Source organism: Sphaeramia orbicularis, chromosome 8 (genome assembly GCF_902148855.1).
Source record: "Sphaeramia orbicularis chromosome 8, fSphaOr1.1, whole genome shotgun sequence".
Classification (NCBI taxonomy): domain Eukaryota; kingdom Metazoa; phylum Chordata; class Actinopteri; order Kurtiformes; family Apogonidae; genus Sphaeramia; species Sphaeramia orbicularis.
This window is the reverse complement of record NC_043964.1, coordinates 16,823,265-16,840,092: the sequence shown is the minus strand read 5'-3', so window position 1 is coordinate 16,840,092 and position 16,828 is coordinate 16,823,265. Positions and strand designations below refer to the sequence as shown.

Here is a 16,828-nt window from a genome sequence, read left to right as displayed (position 1 = left end):
ACTTACATTTTTTCCACATAATTTTTACCAAAGAAAATTTGTCGTCGTCATTATTTATGGGTTATTGTGTTGTTTATTTTTACTTGAGATCACATTGGTCTGTAAGTGGAACCTGAACCAAAATAATTTGGACAGCCTTGACTGTTCAGGTTAATTTTTGCACTTTCATCCTGCGGGCCAGAATGGAACCTTCAGCGGGCCAGATTTGGCCCCCGGGCCGCATGTTTGACGCCTGTGCAGTAGTGTTAGGTATTAAGGCTGAATCCCAATTCAACCCTTGGCCCCTCCCCCTCCATTTTGTGCGTACATGTCAAGGTTATTATCGTTAAATGAAAACTAACAAAATTATGACAACTAGAATTGTAAAAACATTTTCGTTAACTGAAGTAAATAAAAACTATAATTAAAAGAAAAAAAAACGATAACTAACTGAAACTGTATTGTGTGCTTACAAAATTAACTAAAACCAATAAAAATTATGGATAAAATTCCCTTTGTTTTCATCTTTGTCAGTGTCGGATTGATATGAAATCAATTATTTCCCTCGAACAATTTAGCTGCTGGCAGCATATGATATTTAACGGTCTGTCATTTCTCATCACTTGTCGTTTAGAGAAATCTGGCTTACCACATGGTCGCATTTCTGTTAGATCTGTAACTAAGTCTTCCTGGTACAGGAGTAAATAAACATTTGTGAACAAGTTATAACAATATATCTATAAGGCATATACGCCATGTTATTGATGGAAGTATATTGGTGTACGGACACTACATGAATTTTGGTGAACAACACACCATTGAAAACATGCGGTTCGACGTCAACATCTGTTTGCCCACATTGTTACCAAATTTCTGCAGCCAGGGAGCATACCAAAATCTGTCTAGTTGTGCATATGTAGTCATAATAATACTGAAATAACAGGTTCCCATTCTATTATCACAATTAAAGGGCTGTAAAAGAAGGGTTTTCAGAACAAAATGGTTTGATTGTCTTAATACTGAAAATAAGAATTGATAATCAAACAGCTGTTCAACAAAAATGATCAATAAATGAAAGCAATGTGATGTGTGTATTTTGTAATAAAAAAAGACACAGGAGTTGAGTAGTAATTATGTATTGTGTTACAAAACATTATGTACAATAATGTTGCTCTCTTATAACAATAAAATTGTGCACGTTTTCACGCTCATTGGGTCGCCATTTTCTCAGTTTTTATCCGATTTTCTTCAAATTTGGAGGATTGCAAGATCTAGTAATAAGATGGCCAAAGGAACATTTTGGGAATGGTTTTGGGGGTATCTTTTTGCAATACTGATTAATAACTGATGCAAATATACTTGTACACCTTGATTGTGATCAGGCCGAGTAGCAAGAGGCAATGAAGTTGTTTCTGTGTTTGTGCCGCTGCAGCCATAATGTGGCTGCGTGGAGTTCCAGTTCCAGGTCCATGTTGCGGCAAATTTACAAAAAGGCCAGAGTACATCACAGCAGTATAAATCATTCGGAAGAGGGGGTGGGGGGGAGGTGGTGCGTATTGTCCAGCATAGTGTCTTCAGGGAGTCAGTGATAAGGTGTGTGGAGCTCACTTTCTGTTTCTCACAGCTTTTTCTACAGAGTTATATAACCCACCATGTCCTCCACATATAGGTCTGTCATATTCAGTGTTGGGCAAATTACTTTAAAAAAGTAATTAGTTATAGTTACCAGTTACTTTCCCAAAAAAAAAGTAATTGAATTAGTAGCGGAATTACTCCATCATAAATGTAATTAGTTACCAGGGAAAATAACTATAGTGTTACTTTTTTGAAAAACCTTCAAATATGTAAAAGGAAACTGATTTTTGAGTGTGTTTCACGGGACAGTTTTATAGAGTAGAACAGCAGACAGGTACTGAATACCATGACTGTGGGGTCTGGGGTCCACCAGGGCCCAGCTTTTCCACCACATAAGTGCATATGTGCATTTATAGAAGAACATGCTCCTCCAGTTAATCCCACATCTCCACTTTTTTCAGTCACTCCTCCCTGATCCAGCAGTAAATGCCTCCAGTCCAGTCAGTTGGACTCACTGATAACTCCTCCCATAAATTAGCTGCGCACGTAGCTGCGTTCAAGTGAACGGGGTGTGCTGGGACAACTCAAACTCGGACCTGTCATTAGTCGTTCAGGTGAAGGCAGCGTGGACAGCTCAGACTCATGGACACACAGGTGAAGCATGAAGACAGTGTGGGTAATTTGAAAATAAGAACGGGTCGTAAACAAATCGGTTCTTATCGTTCGCTTAAAAGAACCGTTCAAAGACTTGGACTCGTCCGCGAACATCACACCTTTCATGCCTGGCTGAGCGAATCAGGAAGGAAAACAGCTGTAGATATCAGTTAGTAACGCACCACATTTCACTGTCGGTAACAGTAACGACGTTGTAACTTTCCAAATAGTAATAGTTAGATTACCTGTTACTGGAAAACAATCATGGCGTTACTAATGCCGCTATTTTAACACCGCTATTACCAACACTGGTCACTGTCATGCCTGCAGCCAGACGCTAGTCTGGTTTTGTCTGTCTTTCATGTTTGTTGTCACTTCCTGTTTTATTTTGTTAAGTTTCCCCTCATGTGTCTTGTCTGTCGTCTTACTTCCCTTCCTTGATCGTGCTCACCTTTCCCCTGATTACCTGTCTCCGCCCTGATTTGAGCCACCTGTGTCTAGTTGTCTTCCCTCCCTTTTGTGTATTTAAGTTCAGTCTCTTGCCCTGGTCAGACGCCAGTTTGTAACTCTCGTAGTTCTTACCAGCGTTCTGATCTTGTCTGTCTGTTTGATACCTGTTTTTGACCCGTTTTGTCTACTGCCTGCTCCCTGTCGGTTTTGTCTGCCTCATCTGCTACCCTGGTTCTGATCGCCTAGCCTGACTTCTGGTACGTGAGTTTGTCCGATCCTTATGTCCTGTCGCCTGTTTGATAGCTTCCTGTGTATGACCTGTTTTCCGTCCCTGACCTCCCTCTGCTTTTCCCTAGTCGGGAAAAAGGCTCCGGTAACCGAACGGAGGAAGGGGATTAACGTCCTCAGCCCAGAGGACGAATCCGAAGAGGAAGTCTCCATCTATTATCCTCAAGATTGTGTCACTCTTTTTCATTATCCATTTGTTGTGAAATCAGTGACCAATAAATCCCTTGAACTTTATATTCCGCCTGAGTTCTGCATTTGGATTCTGTGCCTGTACTAGCGCCATCACAGTCACGTTACTTTTAATTACATGCCTGTCCCCCCCCCCCCCCTTCAGGCATGGGGGGGGCGCCAGTAGGCTCATGATGCCATTAGTGGGGCGTGGCTCAAAACAGGTTGAGAAAACCTGCTGTAATATATTACAGTTACTTGCACAACCCTGTTTGTCAGTCACTGTGGTCCATAGGGCACCACAATAAAATCACTGTAAATTTGTAATTGCATCAAAAATGCTTTCCACACTTTCATTTTGTAGTACAACATCTTGCTGGGGTGTCGCTCCACATACTACGGTTTCCTCCTCCTATATTCCGACATAATGTGTATTTGACATCTGTAGGGCTCCACTTGAGGCCACCTCAATCATTCTGAACATGTGTTCCCAAGAGGCCTGAATTGTAGCTGACAGCTTGCATAATTGCAGGACTCCTGTGGGTTGTGCAGGCTCTGAAAAAGGCTAAGAGAGGTATTTTCACTGGCTGCAGATATTTTTTTTATTAACTAGAATAAAATAATAACCGTATAGCAACAGCTGCACTTGCTAAAGAAAGACCCAAACACAGATTGTTGTCATTATGAATCACAGTGATTGTGATCGATAAGTCATAGGCGTGTCAGATGAAGTGAATCATTGCGAAGGGTATTTGTTTTCAACACTGGTAAAGCTTTAAGCCACTTACAGTTGCATCAAGCACAACATAAGAATACATTTCATTCTTACTTACTTTACCCATAAAGACCCAGACAGCCACCAGTGACCATAATCATCTACTGGTATTAAACGTTTAATAACTTCTGAACCACTAATCCTATCAAAGCGTGTAAGTAATTATTGTAAAATACAGTTTGTCATCTATTCATAGTCATCAGATATGACCCATTTGGACCTTCAGAGGCTCCGTAGTGAATGTGGAAACACTGTCATCTTCTACAACATTGATTCACCAGTAAAACCCATGGAGTTGGATCAGTGACAGTGGATGGAGACACTTTGTTTATGAGCAGTTTTTGATATCTTTGCAGAAAAAGTTGCTTTTTCTTCAGTTTTCTCTCTCTTCTGATATAATAACCCCCAACTTTAATCTGAGCTTTTATGGTCATCTACATGATCAGTAAATTACATACAGAAAAATACATGATTTTCACCGAACAAAAAAAAAAAAAGAAAAAAAAAAAGAAAAATACAGGGGATAATATTATAATGAATGGCTACTTCACTAAATCACTTAAGAAAGGTTAAATTTAGAGAAAAAGTCATTTAGGAACTACCACAAAAGTAGCTCTGGGTCTTTACACTGCAAAAAAAGACCTGTACAAAAATAAGAAAATGAAACTCAATTATTAGGTTAAAATGTCTTATTTCAAGTAAAATTAGAAAATTACACTTATCAAGTTTTCTTAAACTAAGAAAATAGGATCTAAAGATTATAGAATGCTACAATTCTTATTTTAAGCAGAATTATGCTTGTTTCAGTCTCTAAGGTAAGATTTGTTTATTTTTTACATATGGTATCTATCATCTATCTATCTATCTATCTATCTATCTATCTATCTATCTATCTATCTATAGAGGGGGGAACACAGTAAAGGAAAACGTAAATATTCTGTTGTTCCTTAACAAAAAACTTGTGAATGAGGGAAATGTCGATGTTGGATGCTTTTGTTGAAGTGTCACATGTTCAGTAGTTTCATATTTCATGTTAACACGTAATAACAAGTAATATGTACGTTTTCATTGTTATAATAGTTCTTAATAATTAGCAATAAAAAATAAATAAATAAAAAAAATTCACTTCCATTTCACATAAGATACGTACCACAGTCCTTCATACTCCTCCCCCAACAATGGAGCTTGTTTTGTTATAAATGGTGCTTAAAATTAGGTGTAATATCTAAATGGGGTTGCTCAAGATGAAAAGTCTTGGAACAAGTCAAATAATCTTAGCAAGATTACATCTCAATAAGAGAATAAAAAAAAAAAAAAAAAAAAATTAAGTCAGATATTCCTTGTTTTTGCAGTGTATGGGTTAAGACTAAGAAATACATAAGTTTAAGAAATAGGGAGGTGAGTTCCAGCTGATATTCCACTGGATGAGATGCTGACGGTATCAAAAACTAAATCTCACTGAAATTCCATTAGTTTTTATGTCTGATGTCATGGTGCTGTAAAACTCATTTCCTGGTCCAAAATGTCAACAACGGTGGAGCCTGAATCCTCATTACTCTAATGTCTTTCTGTAGTGAGGCAAGCGACCAGGATTCAGAAGGAGCTGAAGTCATTCATTCAACTCAAACACAGTTATTAGTATAGATTTCTGTAGTTAGTATTTACCTGTGGTAGATCACAGTCCGCAGGGATGCATTTAAGAAACCCACATATTAGATTTATAACTGAATAAAAAGATCAATATAATCTGGCAGAAGTGCATATTGACACTGACACTGATTTGTTAGTCTATCCTACCATTAACCCCTGGTCCGTTTACAGTCGCAGAAAAATTATTAGACCATCAAAAGTCATCAAAAACAATGGTTATGCAATCAAGTATACTGTAAAAAAATATGTAATTTAACAGAAATTTTCACAGTTATTTTATAGATTTTTCCTGTATTTCAAGATACAGGAAAATATCAATGAAATGAAAAAAAAATAGACTGTGATTTACATGTCAAATTTAAAATAACATGAAAAACTGTAACTGTGAATACCAAAAAATTCCAAATTTTTTCAAAAGAATTTTTTTTCTTTTTAACAGAAAAATACAGTTAAAATATATTGCAATTTATCATAATTTCATAAATATTTCTTTTCTATTTATGAGACTAAACTGTTAAATTTAAAGTTTAAATACTGTAAAAAAAAAAATAAAAAAAAAAAATAAAACCAATAAGAATTATTGACAATTAACCGTAAAAGAAGTATTTGTTCTGTAGTTTAACAAAACCTTGTTTGTTAATTGACAAATATCTTGTGTAATTACGGAAGGCTTCACAAGAAAAATGTTGAATAAATGTATTTTTGTGAATGTATAACATGTATAATCACTGATAAACTGTCAAAATACAGTTTTAATCAGTGGATTGTACAACTTAGTCTCATTGAAAATTATTTATATATATTTATATATATTTATGGAATTGAAATATGAAACATAATTAAGGAAAAAATCTTGAATTAAGCAAAAAAAAAAAAAAATCTTCAATTAAGTAAAAAAAAAAAATTTTGAATTAAGCAAAAACAAAAAATCTTCAATTAAGTCAAAAAAATCTTCAATTAAGCCTAAAAAAATCTCAAATTTAGCAAAAAAATCTTGAATTGAGCCCAAAAAAAAAAAAAAAAAAATCTTCAATTAAGTAAAAAAAATCTTGAATTAAGCCAAAAAAAAGTCTAGAATTAACAACTTAATTTTTTTTCCTTTGTTTTAGTGCAAAAAATCACATTAAATTATGAAAATATTTACATTTCCAAACACTAAACTGTAACTGTAACACTAAAATGTGAATAACCTCAACAAATATGAACAATCTGACATGTCTAAAGAAAATTAAGCACAATTTTAACAATTTTTCTTCCTGTTCCTCAGTGTTTAGTGTCTTTGTAGATCTGATCCATAATGCACATGGACAAATGAGAAGTTGAGTAATAATATTGTTAAAATTGCACTAAATTTTCTTACATTTTTTAATTTAAATTTCAGTTTTTTCAGTTTTTTTTTTTTTTTTTTTCTTTTGGATAGTTTATAAACGTAAATATTTTCATCATTTAATGTTTTTTTTTTTTTTTACACTAAAACACAGACCAAAATTTGGAGTTGTCATTATTTATAGGTTATTATGTTATTATTTTTCTGGTCCGGCCCACTTCCGATCAAATTTAGCTGAATATGGCCCCTAAGAACAACCTTTGTAAGTAGTGTCTTTATTTTACTGACATACACCTCACATAACCTCAGTGCTCACTCTCAATATCAATATTCCATTATTGTTATATCGACATTACAACTGCTGTGTGCCTTGTATCCATCTGATCACCTTTAGACATTCCACTCCTCTGATAAATTTGAGCATGTTCTCTCTGTAAATGGGTCCGCATGTTGTGTTGTGACACATGGTTTTAAACCTCTTCACAATAGACCACTTCCATTTTCCTTGGTGACAAACCTTGGACTCTTCTTCACTATGTACAACTGTGAAGAAATAATTTACTGCTGTTGTGATCACTGCAATTTCCTGCCTTACTTGTCCTCCATATGCGCTTTATTTCACCTGCAGAAAAGGCATTCAACACTTCACTAAGAACAATCCGCTGCATAGTCCATTTATGATATTTATTGCTTCCCTGAGGGCAAGGATATTGGTCAGTTCGCACGTCTGTTTATCTGTATGCGCTCTAGAAGTCACATTTCAAGCATTACTGATATCAAACCATGACCTAATGATTTGCCATGGTTGACTTGATTAGTTTTTTGGCACTAGTAGGCCAAAGTACAGCTGAGATATAGGCCAAAGTTGGGGTCATCTGCCCAGTTTGCATATTCAGAAAACGGCTTCTATCTTAAAAACTAAGGCAAGGCAAGGCAAGTTTATTTGTATAGCACATTTCAGCAACAAGGCAATTCAAGGTGCTTCACACAGGACATTGAAATAAAAGAAACAAAAAGAAACACATTTAAAACATTATAAAAGAAACATATAAAAGGTGATTAAAAACAGCGGGTAAGAAAACAACACATAAAATCAAAATAAAATAAAATAAAAAGAAAAACACACACATATTAAAGTAAAAGTTGCAGTGCAGAGTTTCAAAAGAGAATATAAAATTTAAAAAGTCAAAAGCCTTTTAGTCAAAGGCAGCAGTGAACAGGTGAGTCTTTAACCTGGACTTAAAAGAACTCAGACTCTCAGCAGACCTGATATTTTCTGGTAGTTTGTTCCAGATATACGGAGCATAGAAACTGAACGCTGATTCTCCATGTTTAGTTCTGACTTTGGGAACACAGAGCAGACCTGCACCAGATGACCTGAGTGGTCTGGATGGTTCATACTGGACTAGAAGGTCTCTAATGTATTTTGGGCCTAAACCATTCAGTGCTTTATATGCTAGTAAGAGAATTTTGAAGTCTATTCTCTGAGAGACAGGGAGCCAGTGTAGAGACCTCAGAACTGGGCTGATGTGGTCCACTCTCTGGTCTTAGTGAGGACTGGAGCAGCAGCATTCTGGATCAGCTGCAGTCGTCGAATAGACTTTTTAGGCAGACCAGAGAAGATACTGTTACAGTAGTCAACTCGACTAAAGATAAATGCATGGACAAGTTTTCAAGGTCTTGCTGCAACATCAGTCCTTTAATCCTAGAAATGTTCTTGAGGTGATAGTAAGCTGACTTTGTAATTGTTTGTATGTGGCTAAGACGGATATTGACTAACTTTGTATTATCGACTTATAAGAAGTCGGATATGCCCTTCATTTGCTACCAATTTTGTTGACCTTGGATGACCTAGGAAGATGAAACACAAGGTCATGATTTTCAAGATACTCAAATTTCGCCCATAACTCTCTCAGTTTTACAGATAGACAAAAATGACTAGTAGTGCCATGACGAGTTATGGCAGAAAATATCACTATTTCTGGCACTTTTTTACAATTTCCATGCACTTATAACTTCAGGACTGTTTAAGATAGAAGAATATGACTTCTACCGCATTGTTCAGCTCAGAAAAGTTGGAAATAGTGTTTTTTTTTTTTTTTTTTTTTTACTTTACTTTTATCAGTTCTGGTTTGTGAGTTATAACGGTTGAAAGTATGCATGTCACATATGTGTAAATTCACACGCTTCTATCTGTGAAATGATGGCAGATATCGACTAATCAGAAGTCACATATGTCCTTTCATTTGGTACCAATTTTGTTGACCTTAGATGACCTAGAAAGGTCAAACGCAATTTTCAAGATACCCAGTTTTTGCCAATAACTCTCTCAGTTTTACAGATAGAGAAAAACGACTATTACCACGTTATAAAGACAGAAAAAGTAGGAAATTATGTATTTTTTCGTTTTCCGCATCATTTCAGAGTTACGGCAGAAAATATCGCTATTTCCAGCATTTTTTTGCAATGTCCATTCCGTTCGGAACTGTTTGTGATAGAAGAATACGACTTCTACCACAATTTTCTGCTTGGAAAAGTAGGAATTAGAGTTCTCTTAGTTTTCCTCTGTCACTTCCAGTTTCTTAGCTATAACAGTTGAAAGTTTTCATTTCACTTACGTGTAAACTCACAAAATGGGTTATATCTGTGAAATAATGGCAGCTATCGACTAACATAGTATTATTGACAAATCAGAAGTCACATATGACCTTTCATTTGGTACCAATTTTTTTGACCTTGGATGACCTCGAAAGGTCAAATGCAAGGTCATGATTTTCAAGATACTCAATTTTCACCCATAACTCTCTCAGTTTTGCACATAGAGAAAAACGACTAGTAGCACATTATAAAGCATGAAAAAGTAGGAGATAATGTATTTTTTGGTTTTCCGTATCATTTCCCGTTTCAGAGTTATGGCAGAAAATATCGCTATTTCTGGCACTTTTTTGCAATGGCCATTCACTTATAACTTCAGAACTGTTTAACATAGAAGAATACGACTTCTACCACAATTTTCAGCTTGAAAAACTAGGAATTAGTGTTCTTCTAGTTTTCCTCTATCGCTTCCAGTTTCTTAGCTATAACAGTTGAAAGTTTGCATGTCACTTATATGTAAATTCACAAAATGGCTTCTATCTGTGAAATGATGGCCGATATCGACTAACATAGTATTATCAACTAATAAAAAAGTCGGCTATGACCTTTCATTGGTACCAATTTTGTTGACCTTGGATGACCTTAAAAGGTCAAACGCAAGGTCATGATTTTCAAGATACTCAATTTTCGCCCATAACTCTCTCAGTTTTACAGATAGAGAAAAATGACCTGTACCACATTATAAAGACAGAAAAAGTAGGACATAATGTATTTTTTTTGTTTTTCAGGATCATTTCCCGTTTCAGAGTTATGGCAGAAAATATTGCTATTTCCAGCACTTTTTTTTTTACAATGTCCATTCGCTTCAGAACTGTTTAAGATAGAAGAATACGACTTCTATCAAATAGATTCACAAAATGACTTCTATCTATGAAATGATGGCAGATCTTGACTTACATAGTATAATTGACTAAACAGAAGTCACATATGACCTTTCATTTGATACCAATTTTGTTGACCTTGGATGACCTAGAAAAGTCAAATGCAAGCTGATGATTTTCAAGATACTAAATTTTTGCCCATAACTCACTCAGTTTTACAGCTAGAGAAAAACGACTAGTACCACGTTATAAAGTGTGAAAAAGTAGGACATGGTGTATTTTTTTGTTTTTCCCTATCATTTCCTGTTTCAGAGTTATAGCAGAAAATATCGCTATTTCCGGCACTTTTTTACAATTTCCATTCATGTATAACTTCGGAACTGTTTAAGATAGAAAACGACTTTGACCCAGTAGATTGACAAAATGGCTTCTATCTGTGAAATGATGGCACATATTGACTAACATAGTATAACTGACCAAACAGAAGTCACATATGGCCTTTCATTTGATACCAATTTTGTTGACCTTGGATGACCTAGAAAAGTCAAATGCAAGCTCATGATTTTCAAGATGCTCAATTTTTGCCCATAACTCACTCAGTTTTACAGATAGAGAAAAACAACTAGTACCATGGTTGAAAGCAAGAAAAAGTAAGACATAATGTATGTTTTGGTTTTTCCATATCATTTCCCATTTCAGAGTTATGGCAGAAAATATCGCTATTTTCAGCATTTTTTGTACAATTTCCATTCACGTATAACTTCGGAACTGTTTAACATAGAAGAATACAACTTCTACCACAATTTTCAGCTTGGAAAAGTAGGAATTAGAGTTCTCTTAGTTTTTTCTGAGTTATAACGGTTGAAAGTTTACATGTCACTTATGTGCTTCTATCTGTGAAATGATGGCAGATATCGACTAATACAGTGTTTTAGATTAATCAGAAGCCACATATGGCCTTTCATTTGGTACCAATTTTGTGACCTTTGATGACCTTGAAAGGTCAAACTCAAGGTCATGATTTTCACAATCCCCAAGTTTGCAGATGGAGAAAAACGTCTAGTATCAGGTTATAAAAATAGTGTGAAAATATAAGCCACAGTTCTCTTTCAAAGCCTCTAACTATGCCAGTTTCATTATATTGGTACTTTTATAGATCTTGTTGAGCTTTTAATATAGTAAATCTGTCGTTGTGTTAATTTCATGGAGCCACAAAACACTCTCCCTTGTACATACTACACACACATTCTTCAATGACAATGAAGCTGAATAAAACGGTTTGAATTTGCAGGAAAGAACACACACATTTGAAACTTTCATTTATAAATGCCAACACAGCATTCATAATCCTTAGAAATATTCAGAACTAAATCCACAGCAGAAACAAAACCCCCCAAAAACATGAAAAAAAATCACAATCACACACACACTCATTCACACAAGACTAATATTTTCACAGGGTATAGTCTCACACTGTGATTAAACTCAAAGATGACCTCTGCAATTATTAATGATTAATAATTACCCCACAGATAATACTAGTCCCAGAGCGGATAGGGCTTCAGTTATGTGCTTATATTTCCACTAGTCTTTTATCAACAGTTCAGCGACTCACATTTGTGCAACTAGAGCTGTTGTGGCAACTTTTTTTTCTTGTCTGTAAACAACGTACTTAACATTTTTGGCCATTCATTCATATGACACACCGGTAAAATCTCATAAACGCTGTGATGTGAATATATCCGACACAAAGCGGAACATAGATCATGCATTCAGTCGGTTGAATCCTGAGGTTAATTGGAGTCTGTGGCTGCATGTGTATCACACAATAAGCTTTGGAAGTTGATGGGTCTGAATAGAGTCTAATCCTTCAATTATACATGGGAAATTTTATGAAACTGCAAGAGTGAAATGAATTCCAGGTCATGGGAGCGAGGACATGAAATAACATATTAGAAACTGCTAAAATGAAGCTATGTACGATGTCTTTCCTTTTGTCGTTTTGCCCTTTTACTGATGTGAATGTATTTTATTGCGGGCCCAGTTAATTATGTTTTCATCTCCCTCCTGTTCCGTAATGAGAACTGTATCGAAATCAATAACTTATGCCAACTGTGTTGTCCTACCAGAGAATATGAGTTAGACTATTTTGTTTGTCTGGCGGCATAAAACGGCTCGTTTCATCCATATGCATCTGATGAACGTAAGATAAGAATAATTATCGCATCCCTCACCCTCAATTTCACATATTCTCTAATTATACAGTTTAAGACTTCCAGCTGTGCAAGTGCATGCTGTATTTGGTGATAATGGCATTGATCGCTGCGTGGAACATCAACATTCCACTGATAACAATTATGTTCAAGAACTCTGTTCATACAGCCGACTAATCAGACCTTACACCACCCAGGCTAATGACAGTATGAAACAAATGATTTGGGTGCGATGTGTGGTCACATAACAGTATGAAGCATAAAGTTACTATTATTATTATGTTAAATCACATCATTGCATTAAATACATAAATAAATTCCATTTGGATTCCCATGCAGATCATTAACCTTTTCATGCACAGTGGTCACTACAGTGGACACTTATTCTTTAGCTGTTCTCTTATATCAGTGTTTTTCAACCTTGGGGTCGGGACCCCACGTGGGGTTGCCTGGAATTCAAATGGGGTCGCCTGAAATTTCTAGTAATTGATAAAAATAAATTAAAAAACACTTACTAATAAAAATATATGTATAGCTGAGAGGCAATCACAATACATAAAAGACATGACAAAGTGTGAGTCTGAATCTGAAGCACTGTGGTTCTGTTTATCTGTCAAATGTTCATTGTGGTCAGTTTCAGATGCTGCAGCTCTTTCATAATTCCTAGTTTGAGTTCTTGTTTGTTCAGTATTAATTGTCAGCCTTGTAAATCCAAGCTGGACTGACTGTACATATCCTGACCAAAGAAAATCAAATTCTCACTTTGTGCAGTAATCTACACCTGGCTTTACTGTCTCTGTTCATAATAATATACATATATAGACTAAATGTCGTCTAAAATTAATGTTATTGGCAACATAGTAGAGCAAACTTTTAGCAAAACAAATTAATTTTAGCAAAAAAAGAAAAAAAAAAAGTCTCCGTTTTGAATGTCTGGGGTCGCCAGAAATGTGTGATATTAAAATGGGGTCACGAGCCAAAAAAGGTTGGGAACCACTGTCTTATATATTCATGGGTTTTGTTGTTTTACTTGCATATCAGCCAACACAGTGGACACTTATGCACCATCCCATAATACAATGCAATTGCTTTACTGTAACTTTCCTGTTCTTGATAAACCTGATCTGCAGCAACATATTTGAGTGTAAATCAATTGCTAATTGTTATTAGACTGTAATTAACAGTTTTGAGGGTATTTTAACGAAAAGTTGTTGTGTTTTGTTTATTGCGTATTATTTGAGTGAGTAATAACTACTTATTACAGTGTGTTAAACATCAAATTAGCAGCATTAAAAAAAATATTTCATAGTTAGGGATGGGAATCGTTGAGAATTTAACGATTCCGATTCCATTATCGATTTTGCTTATTGATCCGATTCATTATCGGTTCTCTTACCGATTCTGATTGGGTGAGGGAATAAAGGAATACAAACAGGTGTGTTTGCATTAAGAAAATATAACATATACAGTATGTACAAATAATAATAACAGATGATGCTGGGTCCGGTTCAGGGGGGGTGGGTGGGGGGGGTGCAGTGAAAGTGAAACTAAAGACGCTTAACGAATTCCTGTTTTGCCGCATGTCCACTACATCAAACCAGTTCGACTTGGCTCGGCTCATTTCCCGTTGTTGTGCACCTCATTTCTATACCTTCGGAAACTTGTATTTGGGTACGATGTTTGTTGCCCGCACCGGAACCGGAACTGGGCCCGACGTTCACTCTGCCGCTACATTCACAAGTGTCGCTAAGTAGCAAATCAAATACATGACATTCCTGTAAATGAGTTACAAGCTGTGGACAAATGTTTGAGCATACTAGAAGGATTCCACCCTTTTGAAGAAATAGAAGCTTTGACAGTGTTCCAGTGGACCTGGTGTCGTCTTTTTAGACCGTTCCTGCCTCAACGCCATGTTGGCTACGTTCTGACCAAAACAACGCAGCGTATGCGCGATGTCATCGCGCATGCACAACGAAGGTGGAATCGATAAGCAGAATCGTTAAGCAGGCAGGCAAACGATTCCAAGGAATCGAGCTACTGGGATCCAGTTCTCAAAAAGAACTGGTTCTCGATTCCCATCCATATTCATAGTTTTCACACAGTATGACAGTAAATGCATGTTTTTTTGCTTCAAAAAATTAAATGCATGGTGTCCAGCTAAGTGGACATTTTTGTAACTCCATGAAAAATAGGTTCATAAAATAAAATTTCAATCATATTATTTTTTTCATGCCTAAAGAGGAAAAAAAAAACACTCAGGAAAAAACAATCTTGATTAAGGTTCTCATAATTCATGCATGAAAGGGTTAAATAGAAAACTAAACCTAAAAGACAAAAAAATATTTCACAGGGAGCTACTGGTATTAGACAAAGCGGAGGTGCTGATGAAGATGGCATGAACAATAGAAAAAAGACAAAATCCAGGCACTCACTTAGTTAGAAAAATTAGAAATTGTAAAAAGCCTTTGTTTCATGAGGACCTGTGGATTAGTTCTTCGGGGCACCAACGCGTATCTGCATGCACCTTCTTCAGGGTGCAGAAGAAGCATGCTGACACGCGTTGGTGAGTTTTTAAACTCCAGCCCCAAAGAATTAATCTACAGGACCTCATGAAATAAGAAAACTCAAGCTGTGGTAATCATAACATTTATGATAACAATATGTTTGTTACAATTTAAGCAAAAATATCTTGTATACATTCTTAAATTTGTTTTAGGGGGACGTTTTTTCCCAAGTGATATCTTGGTTCTGGAACTGGTTCTTTCACTGCAAAAATCAAAATCTTACCAATTGTATTTTTCTCATTTCTAGTCCAAATATCTCATCACGCTTAAAAAAAACGACATAATCCTAAGAATAACTTTTTAGTGAGATATAAGGACTTATTTTTAGACAATAGATTTTGAAAATTTTATTTCAAGAAGTCTTTCCCAGATAATTTACTAAGATAAGATAAGATAAGATAAGATACTTTATTGTCATTATACAGAATGTACAATGAAATTTAGGTGCATTATCAGGATACAGACTAATAAATAGTAATAACTATAAAATATAAGATATATAATAAAAACAAAATATGCAGCACTGAGATATCAACATCCATACATTCATTCCCTCACACATCCACCTCCTTCTTTATCACACAGCAACACATCACACACACATCCTCTCAGTGCCAGTGTCTACAGTGTAATGTATAAAATAGTGCAATTTCACTTGTTCCATTGGCAGATTTTTTTTTCCTTAATTCAAGATTTTTCTGCTAAATTCAAGATTTTTTTTTTTTTTTGCCTAATTCAAGCAAAAAAAAATATCTGCCAATGGAGCAAGTGAAAATTTTCTTGGTATGACTGCTTGAAGTAAGATTTTCAAGATCTATCGTCTAAAATAAGTTCTTATATCTCATTGAAAGTTCCTCTTTAGGTAATTCTGTCTTATTTTAAGTGTGATGAGATATTTTGACTAGAAATGAGAAAAATACACTTGGTAAGATTTGGATTGTTTTCCAGTATTTATGGTAGTTTCTGGGTCTGACACCAGTTAAAGCATTTGGTTAGTCCGCTTTAACCTGCAGGAGTTTGTGTAATATGTTATTCTCTTGCTTTGAGGAAATAGAGTCAACAAAAAAACAAACAAACAAACAAACAAACAAAAAAAACCTTATCTGCTGGTTCTGGAACATACAGGTTATTAAGGTGGCAACAACAGGTCAGATCTACAACTGTATTCTATAGTGGCGATAAATAGGTTACTCTCACAATAACGGCAGATTTGATTGATTTTTCATCTTTATTTAACCAGGACAAATCCCACTGAGATGAAGAACCTCTTTTACAAGGGAGTCCTGGCCAAGATAGGCAGCAAATACAACACACAGATACAAGATTACACAGTTAAAACACATATAACAGACACATTTGACAATGAATAATTAATAAAACAAGTGCAAGTTATGCCTCAAGAACTCTCAGTTTAGACTTAAAAGCAGTTAAAGAAATTATCTCCGTTAGTTTCCAGTCTTTCTGTAGATGATTCCATGCATAAGGTGCGAGTAAACAAAAGCCCTTTGACCCAGTTTTTGTTTGTTCGAATGGAACAGAAAGCAATATATGATCATTTAAAATTACTTTGTTACAGAGAGCTGGATGAAATTTAAGCTCAATAAACTAACATTTAGCAGTAGCTCACCTATGACCCATCGTACTCCTGTTGGTCCACCGCTTTTATTATGATACAGTTAGTACTGGATCCAAAAAGTCAACATAACAGT

At 35.5% G+C, this 16,828-nt stretch overlaps 1 long non-coding RNA gene across 1 annotated transcript; it reads right to left on the bottom strand.

The window, feature by feature from the left end:
- Positions 1 to 3,096: 3,096 nt before the first annotated feature.
- On the bottom strand, positions 3,097 to 11,156 carry LOC115424451 (uncharacterized). The gene is made up of 3 exons (XR_003936086.1): positions 10,825 to 11,156; positions 4,024 to 4,031; positions 3,097 to 3,107 (listed from the first exon to the last, which is right to left on the bottom strand). It is a non-coding gene; the product is annotated as an uncharacterized LOC115424451 (long non-coding RNA).
- Between the last annotated feature and the right edge of the window lie 5,672 nt (positions 11,157 to 16,828).